This window comes from Chinchilla lanigera, unplaced genomic scaffold (assembly GCF_000276665.1).
Source record: "Chinchilla lanigera isolate Chin_1 unplaced genomic scaffold, ChiLan1.0 scaffold00040, whole genome shotgun sequence".
NCBI lineage: Eukaryota > Metazoa > Chordata > Mammalia > Rodentia > Chinchillidae > Chinchilla > Chinchilla lanigera.
In genome coordinates this window covers 5,921,321-5,931,034 of record NW_004955441.1, presented here as the reverse complement: position 1 = coordinate 5,931,034, position 9,714 = coordinate 5,921,321, and the positions used below count along the sequence as shown (strand labels likewise).

The following is a 9,714-nucleotide window of genomic DNA, read 5'->3' as shown; positions in this document are numbered from 1 at the left end:
TATGGTAGGTCCATATAACGAAACATTGATCTGCAATAAAACTGGAAGTAGTAATGAACTTTGAAAATGTTATGTTAAAGGAAAAATGCTAGTCAGTAAGATTGTATATTGTGAGATTCCACTCCTATCAGGTATCTAGTATAAGCAAACCTATGCAGATATAAAGTAGATGGTTGCTTAGGGCTGTATATGGGCTGGAGAGGAAAGGGAGTGATACTAAGGAGTACTGGTTTTCTTTTTAGAAGGATAAAAGTATTTTCAGACTGATTATGGCTTTTGCAGAGGTCCAGGCACCCAGGTCTTCAGACAATGGATTCCAGATATACTTGATGATCTCTGATTTCTAAGCTATGTTTTACGTAGGCCATCTAGGGGACACCCCGGGGGGAAGGCAGGGGGCTTGGGATGGATATGTGGGGCTGGAGTCACTGATCAGACCAAGCTCTGGTCTCCTGTTTAGTTTCAATCGAAGCATTTCTGGGTTTAAATCAACATACTGGGTTCATTTATATGTTTTTTTTTTTTTTAAATAGAGGGTTTCATGACAAAATCCACTGTCCTTAGACTCATGACTCTCAGATTGCAAAGGCAAGAGCTTATGTTTATTGCCCTCAGCATCCAAAGCACTGATACATCTTTAGAACAACGTCCACGTTTCAACCAAAAAAGTGATAACCTGGGTTGCCACAATCTCTCTGTTTTGGTGTTGATTCTCTGTTGAGTAATGCATGCAAAAGGTATCTATTTACATCACTACTTGCCAGTGAATAAGCAAGAACTTTTGCTCCTGGCCAAAATATAGCCTGTTGCTAGAAAACAATATAGTTCAAGTGTTTATGAAATTATCAGAGAACACTGTCACTTAAAGCTAATATTTTACAACAATGTCCTTGTCCCCAGAAATAGTCCCATCCTTCAAGATGGTCTTTTTTTTTTTTGTTTTTCTCTGGTACCGGGAACCGAACTCACGACCTTGCGCTTGCCAGGCAGGCGCTTTTGCCGCTGAGCTAAATCCCCAGCCCCTCAAGATGGTCTTTATAAGCCAAAATGACGTCTCAACAAAATCTAGGTTTGTTCTCAATTTGTCTGAACAAAGCCAGGTGTGGTGGTGCATGCCTGCAATCCCAGCACTCAGGAGGCTGAGGTGGGAGGATTGTGTAAAATTCGAGGCCAGCTTGGACTGCATAGTGAGTTCAAGTCCAGTCTGAACTACATAGTGAGTGAGATCCTGTCTCAACAAAACAAACAAAAAAAATCAATTTGTCTTAACAAATAATGACATTAGTTTACTAGACACAAGAGTCTATTTTTCATCTCTTGTGTTTCATCTGTGTGGGTAGATAGCTGTAAATATTGTAAGTGGTTATAGTTGGCTGATCTTGGACAGACCCATTTATTAAGAACCATGGTTTGCTGGTTTCCTGTATTTTTCCATAGGACAAGAGGTTGTTTGCCCATTATCACCACAAGGGCTGGAGAACAAAAGCCCAGGCCCCAGGAGCCTGTGTTGAAGGCTGACGTGACCTTTGACTGCCACTAGTGAGGCTTGGAGGGAAAGAGAGTCAAGCTCCAGTAACTTTAATGACAGATCTTGTTAGGGTTAAAAAAACATGCCTGGCGTCCAGCTGGGTTTTCATCTGGGGAGGCGCTCAGAGTGCCTTTAGTGACAGCCATCCAGGCACTGGGCACCTGCTAAGCACTCGTCCTGTGCCTGGGCCTGCTAGGGACCCCGCACACATCAGCCTGAGCCCACAGGAGGAGACACTGTTTCCTCCTATTGCCACCAGTTCCCCCCTCCCACCCCCCAGTGCTAGGGGAAGCCTCTGACAGTGACAGGTCCAAGTGGCCCTGGATTTTCTTTTCTTTAGTTATCTGGGAGAAGCAAATCAAAAGTACATTAAGATTCCATCTCACTCCAGTCAGAAGGGTTATCATCAAGAATACAACGAACAATAGATGCTGGAATGGGGGCGAGGGGAGAAAACTCAGGCCTTATAGTGAAAGGACATTTACTGAACCTGCACTAAGCAGCCTGCCACTTGAGGCAGTGCGATGGCTCTTGATTTGCCTTGTGTCGTGACTCTGAAAAAATAAGAAAAGCGTTATGGGAAATGAACATCAAGGGTGGGTGAGACACCAGGAAAAGTTGAAATGGTGGTGATCTGGAGTGCGGTTGTGTACAAGGAGTGTGAGATTCTGTAGGAAGTGTGATGGGAGAGAAAGCCTGTAGGGATACGTTCATTTTCTGCTACTTGTGGATTCCTGGAGGTTTTGGCATGTTATTCTCAAATATCAAGCATCTGTTATAAAAAAGAATATTGGTCTCTATTGATTGTCCTTTTTCATTCAGTTTGAATGAAAACCTGGACATTTTATTTGAACCCTAGCTTTGATTTATTTTATTTTATTTGTTTGGTTTTGGTTTTTTTCTGGTACTGGGATTCAAACTCATGACCTTGTGCTTGCCAGGCAGGTGCTATGCTGCTGAGCTAAGTCCCCAGCCCCTCTAGCTTTGATTTAAATCTTCTGCCTTAGTTGGCTTACTCTGATGCATCCGATGTGGGGAAGGTATAAGACTGTGCTGCCTTGTTAGCTTTAGCAGAAGGCAGAAGTCCAGGTTCCCTCCTCAGTTTCTGGTAAATGCTTGGTGGAAGTGGCTCCTCCTTTTTGCTGGCAGAGGGGGTGTTACAGCTCTCCATGTGGCCCCTGCTGACACTGTGGTAAGGGAGCTGGGTGATGACTAAAGTTCAGACTCCTCCCCTCATTCTGATACCATGTTGGGGGGAAAAGGAAGTTATACCCAGGCAGGGGTACAAGTCTAGGCTCCCCACAAACTCTTCATGGATACTATGGGAAGGACGGGTTTGTTGTCAATCAACAGGGGTAAAGTTCTAGCCTCCCATTTGATTTTCTTTAATACCACCCTGGTAGGGATTTGAGGTGGGATTCAGTCCCTGGTGGGCTGGCTCCAAGGCAGAGACATCATAGTGGTGGGGTGTGATACCCAAAGAATGCCAAACGTATATTCCAGCCCTTTTTATTTTATTTTTAAAATTTTGAGACAGGACCTTGCTAAGTTGCTCAGACTGGCCTTAATTTGCAATCCTCCTGCCTCAGCCTCCCATGTAGCTGGAATTACAGGTGTGCATCATTATACTTGACTCACACCAAGAGTTCCAAGGATACATGTTGCTTCTCATAGAGGGCATCACCTTTTGATTATCAACCTATTTTGCCCTCTTTGGGTCTATATATCATCATATAGGATGAAGATATTCATTCTAGTTTTCATAGTTTTCTTCATCTCAGGATCAAAATAAAACCTTCCTGAGTGATTTAGAAATTTTAATGAATCTAATACATTTAAATGAATGTATATTCATGAGGAAGAAAGGCATGTGAGGGATCACAGGGAACGCATTAGTCAACTTTCCCATTACTGAGACAAGTTACCCAGCACTCACCACTTAAATGAGGAGAGGTTTAATGATTCATGGTTTCAGGGGATTTAGTCCATGGTCAGCAGGCTTTAAGGGAGAAACATCATGGCAGAAGGGAATGGTCGAGGAAAGATGCTTAGTTTATGGCAACCAGGAAGTAAAGCAGGGAACAGTACCAGAGGGAAAGGAGTGTGGGACCAGGTACAAACCCTAAGGTTGGGTATCCAAGACTCACCCAGACACACCCAGAAGTGTGCTTTACTAATCCCCGAAATGGTTCTGAAGCCATCAAGTTAACAAGCTTAATCATCATAAGGAACAGATGCATCCAAGAAAATTCAATGAATCTAGCTTGGAAGATGCATTTTACATTTTTGAAGGGAATGATGCAAGTGACTGAAATCTTTCTTGGAAATATTAGGAAGGTCAGGACAAGGGTACTGCATAATTATATGCTGGATTTCACCCACTGAGCTGTGCAAAGAAACTACAGATGGAACTGCTGAGTTGACCTTCTGTGGACAGTTGCCTAGGACTCCTCCTCTTCTCTTTCCTGAGATGTATTTTATTGGAGAAACTTCTTAATCTGAGGTATAAGAACATGCCCCAGACATTACTTCTACAAGATGGGTATGTCAGCATTCACACTTCTCAGACAACAAAAACACCAATGTTTCTTTCTGGATCACAAGCCTAGAGATTCCTGCCTAATGGGAACCCTAGCCAATGCATAGCCTCTAAGTAGTAGTGAAGACTTGGGAACTAAAAAGTTTGACTGTACTTTTGGTGTCATATTAGAGAGAGGGAGGACCCCCTTGTTGCTATCATTGGTTTGTTCTTTTATATCAGCTTTCTCACCATATTGTGTAGCCTGCTTTCTTTTCTTTTTTTTTTTTTTCCTCCGGTACCGGGAACCGAACTCACGACCTTGCGCTTGCCAAGCAGGCGCTTTTGCCGCTGAGCTAAATCCCCAGCCCCTAGCCTACTTTCTAACTACTAAATTAGCAGCCTTTCCTCTTACTTCTCACCCTGTTACAGCTCTCTATATCCTGTGCTAGCCACTGTTCAAATGAATAACCTTAGGAGGTAGTGTCCAGTAGTAGCCTCATTTTACAGATGAGAAAAAGGATCTGAACCCAGAAACTCTGGCTCCAAAGCCCACCCTCTCAGCTAGAGGGCAGCACTTTTCTCTTGTAGTTAGCTGCCTCTCTCTCCTCCTTAAAGCATCTTTCTTCCCAGGCTCACCTGTGCACGAATTCTCAGTCCTTTTCTGCCTCTATTTTCTTCTTCCAACACTTCTAGGTAAAATTTCTCCATGACTCCTTTACTTTTCTCCTTTTTCTTTGTCTTTATCTATGACTGTTGTAGTTAATTACTTATCTGACTATTTGCAGGAACGTCCTGTTACCTACTAACATACATGCAGTTTTCTTCCTGCTTGTTGAACTATGTATTTCCATGAAATATACCATTTCTAATTCTGACTGTAGCCTCTAACTCCAGCACTTGCTTTTACAGAAGTTTGTTTTTATTAACGTACAACAGAAATAAAATCAGTATATCACTTCCATGTTTATTGCAGTACTATGTATAATAGCTAAGATATGGACTCAGCCAAGGTGCTGATAAATGGGAGAATAGAGAAAACATGTACATACAATATTAGGACATTATTCAGTCATAAATGAGAATGAAACTCTGTCACTTAGGGCAACATGGATGGAACCTTATTTCACTGAAATAAGCCAGTCATAGCAAGACAAACACTACATGCTCTTACCCATTTGTGGAAACTAAGTAAGTTGATCAACTAAGAGAGTAGAAGGGTGGTCACTGGAGGCTAGAAAGGGGATAAGGAAGTGGGGATGGAGAGACATCAAATAACAGACATCAAAGGAGCAAGTGTTCTAGTATTCTATGGTATAATAGAGTTATTGCAGTCTATAGTGATTTATATATACTTCAGAATAACTAGAAGAGCCTTAAGTTTCCTAAAATGTACAAATGATAAATGATTAAAGACTTGGAAATGCTAATTATTCTAATTTGATCATTAAACATTGTATATGTGTATCAAATTATTATACTAAATATGTGCAGATATTTGTCAATTAAAACATTTTTTAAAACTGGGTGTAATGGCATGTGCCTGTAATCCCAGAACTCTGGGAGGCTGAAATTGGAAAATCGCAAGTTTCAGCCCAGGCTGGACAATTTAGCAATTGGTGAGAGCTTGTCTTAAAATTAAAAAAAATAAAAAGAGTTAGGGATATAGCAGGAAGCCTTGGGTTCAATTCCCAGTGCCTCCTCCCTCAACAAAAGAGTGAAAGAATAAGAGTACAGTAAGAGGAATTCTCATAAAAGAAACATGTCCTTGTAATCGGCACCAAGACTATCAACATCCTGGACACAACGCTGTGACACTTCCCATCATTCCCTTCTTACCCCAAGTAATGGCCAATGTCATGATTTTTAACACCTCACAGTGTTTTTTACTGTTTTTGAACTTCATATAAGTAAAATCATACCAGCTTTTTGGGGGACTTTCAGTCAATATCATTTTATAATATTCTAAGTTATTGCCCATAGAGGTAGGTTATTCATTCTCATCACTGTGTACTATTAAATTAAAAGAATATACCACAACTTATAAAATCCATTTTATGGTTGATGAACGTTTAGGTAGTTTTCAAATTTGGGTTGTTATGAGCAATGCTGTTTAAGCATTTTTCTGGAAGATTTTTTTGATAGACATCCCATTCTTTTAGGTTTGTGCATAGGAATGAACTTGCTGAACTCTGTGTTCATCACTGTTGCCCGCTTTCTCTCATGCAGCATAATAATTTTGAGATTCAGCCATGTTAGGTATGTAAATAATCCATCAACTTCATTGATGATGGTATCCTGTTATATAAATATACTACAATTATTTATCAATTAATCTGCTAATGGACATTGGGATTACTTTTTAAATTTTTGACTATTACAAATAAAACTATTGAGAAACTTCATGTAAAATCTTTGAGCAAACATGTATTTTGTTATTTAGTTAAATACCAGGGAGTTGAAATGGCTGGGTGGCGTGATAAGTGTATGTTTAACTTTTTTTTTTTTTTTTTTCTGGTACCGGGAATCAAACTCACGACCTTGCGCTTGCTGCTGAGCTAAATCCCCAGCCCCTATGTTTAACTTTTTAAGAAACTGCCACCTTGTTTTGGTGGTGGTTGTACTATTTTATATTCTCTTCAGTGTATAGGAGTTCCAGTTCTTCCCTCTACTTGCAAACATTAGGCACATTTTTTATTGTTTTTATTGTTTTTTTAATCTTAGCCAATCTTGTGGGTGTGTGGTGGTGTCTCATTGTGGTTTTAATTTGCATTGCATATATACATCATAGTTCATAACTTATGACGAGCACCTGTTCATATGTTCATATCTCTTCTTTGATGAAGTCCATATCATATTTAATTCTAAGAGTTCTTTATATTTTAGATGCAAGTTTTTTATCAGATAAATGTGGCATGGATGTTTTAGCCCGTCTTTAGTTTACTTTTTTGTTTTCTGATTGGTGCTTTTTAAAGAGTAAAAGTTTTAAATTTTGATAAAATTCAATCATGAATATTACTTTTGTCACATGTAGTGTTTTTTGTGTCATATCTAAGAAAATCTTTGCCTGTTGTAGGATTTCAAATACTATCTGTGTTTTTTCTTAGAAATTTCAGTTTCAGGTCTCACATTAAACTGTAGAATACATTTTAAGTTGATTTTTATGTATGGTAGGCAGTAGGATTGATTTTTTTAAAAATATGGATACTTAAGTTTATTGGATAACATTTGTTATGTATCAGTTAAAATTAATTTAATTATAAAACCCACAAGTATAAAGATTTTTCTTTCCCCATTAAATTGCCTCGGTGGTGTCATCAAAAACCAGTTTTCTATTTCTGGACCCTCTTCTTTTCCATTAATCTATATATCTATCTTTACACAATACCAAGCAATCTGAATTAATATAGCTCTATAGTAAGTGTTGAATTCAAGTGAAATAAGTCCTTCAACAATGCCCTTTATTAAATTACTTTGATGTGATTTTAATAAGTGATGTTGATTCTTTATATTCCCATTTAAACATTAAAATCAGTTTATCAATTTCTGCAAAATGTCTAGAGGAATTTTGATTGAACTTGTGTTAAATCTTGGACAGAATTTGGGCAACATTGCCATTTTAATAATACGAAGTTTCAATCTATGAAAGTGCTATCTCTCTCCTTTGATTTAGGGTAAAGAAGTTGGGACAGGGAACAAGATATCTTGGCATTAATGATAAATCACTGTTAGCCTCACTACTGCTTAACCTTTGGTGCCAAAAATCAGAAATACTTCTCAGATGTGTTGCCCCTCTTTCTCCTCCTGTTTCTTCCTCTTTTTTCTTTTCTTCTTCTTCTGCATCTTTTTTTAATCAAAAGGAAATTACCAAAGACTCAGTTTTTAACTTACATCCTATCTCATTCCTCTTCTATTTTTCATAATTTTTAGTTGTTTTAATTTCTAAACATCTACTTAATTTAGAAGTGTGTTAACAATGAAGCAGCTAAATATTGCCCAACATGAGCACAAGAAACTGTAGCCAGGATACCTATTTTGGAGTCTGGCATAATGTCTTTCTCACTAGGTAACATGAGGATCAAATGAGCAAAAGCCTATGAGAGGTTTGGTCCTCTGAAACTTCGAAGAACTGTTATTAATGTTTTTATTGAAAAGAGGGCTGGGGATTTAGCTCAGCGGCAAAAGCGCCTGCCTGGCAAGCGCAAGGTCGTGAGTTCGGTTCCTGGTACTGGAGAAAAACCAAAAAGAAAAAGAAAAGAAAAGAAAAGAAATGCCCAACCAATCTCTCTGATTTATTGAATCAAATTATTTTTGAAGATGGAAAGCAAGGAACAAAGTAACCCCACTGTTATACTTGATTGTTGTTGTTTGGTCCACTGTTATACTTGAATTATGGGCCTTACAGTTCTTATGCCCCACATTATGACTTCATTTTTGCAAATACCAGCAAAAACTATTACGATTTAATCTATTCAATCTATGGGGAAGACTCTGACCTTCCAAGTGATTTCAGTGTCCATGAGTTTTGGGCAACATGCTAAGATTATCCATATGTTATGGCAGATAGTTCACTGGATGTTTTAACGAAAGGAGGGCATTCTAGGACCCTACAAGAGTTGGAGATGTCATCAACTGAAGACTAAGCCCAGACCAGGACACTTGTCACAGCAAAAGAAATGGAGATTACAGAAGTGTAGTCAGCAGGGCATTTGGACTCCAGCACTCAGGACAGGCTCACAGCGCTGAAAGCAGTAACAAATTCGGTGCTCCAATGAAGTTTTTGAGTCTGAAGAGGCTGAAGTGTTTCAAAGGAAACTTGATGAGACCACAAGATTGCTCAGGGAGCTCCAGGAAGCACAGAATGAGTGGCTGAGCACCAGACCCCCTCCCAATATTATCTATCTCTTGGGTCCATCATACAGAGAAATGTACCTTGTTGAACAAGTGACCGATAATCTTAAAAGAACTTGCACAGCAAGTCACTCCGGGTGATATCGTAAGCATGTATGGAATACAGAAAGCAGTGGGAATTTCCATCCCTTCCCCCATGGTGGAAAACAACTTTGTAGATTTGAAGGAACCTAAGAAGACTGACGCTGCTGAGTGTGGGTCTGATGGGTGCTAAGGATAACTAGTATTTGATTATATATTATGTACATATTTCTTTTCATTCTGAACTTGGAAATGCTTTTCCAAAGCTATTAACTATTTCTAAATTGTGTTTTTAACTAAACTTTGGAACAATCAACTTTGATGTTCCAGAGACTGGACTTCTATAAGGTAATAAAATCAAACCTGGGACTCTTGAAAAAAAAGATGGAAGCAAATGAAAAATAAAACACACTATTCCAGAGATAGGTAGCTGTCTATCAATAATTCCTGCTTCCTTTCTACCATGTGGAAAGCTGTTCTGCCTAACCAGAAATGTCGTCTCCAGTCTCATGCATCAGGGTGGAGCAGTACGGCTACTTCTGGTAGGTGGGATGTGAGTTGGGTGAGTGTTACCTACAGGTTGAAGTGAGTAGGTGTCTCATGTACCTCTCTATGCTTTCTTATGCTTCACAGTACCCTCGAGAGTCTTATGTTGAAGATAGTGACATCCCAAGAGTGGATGGATTTCAGATCCCCAAGTCACGTGTTAGAGAAGAGGAGAGCTGCTCCAGTAGGG

The 9,714-nt window shown here is 39.3% G+C and overlaps 1 pseudogene; it reads left to right on the top strand.

Moving 5' to 3' along the window:
- The first annotated feature begins 8,425 nt into the window (after nucleotides 1-8,425).
- Nucleotides 8,426-9,171, top strand: LOC102012250 (annotated as a pseudogene).
- Nucleotides 9,172-9,714: the final 543 nt, after the last annotated feature.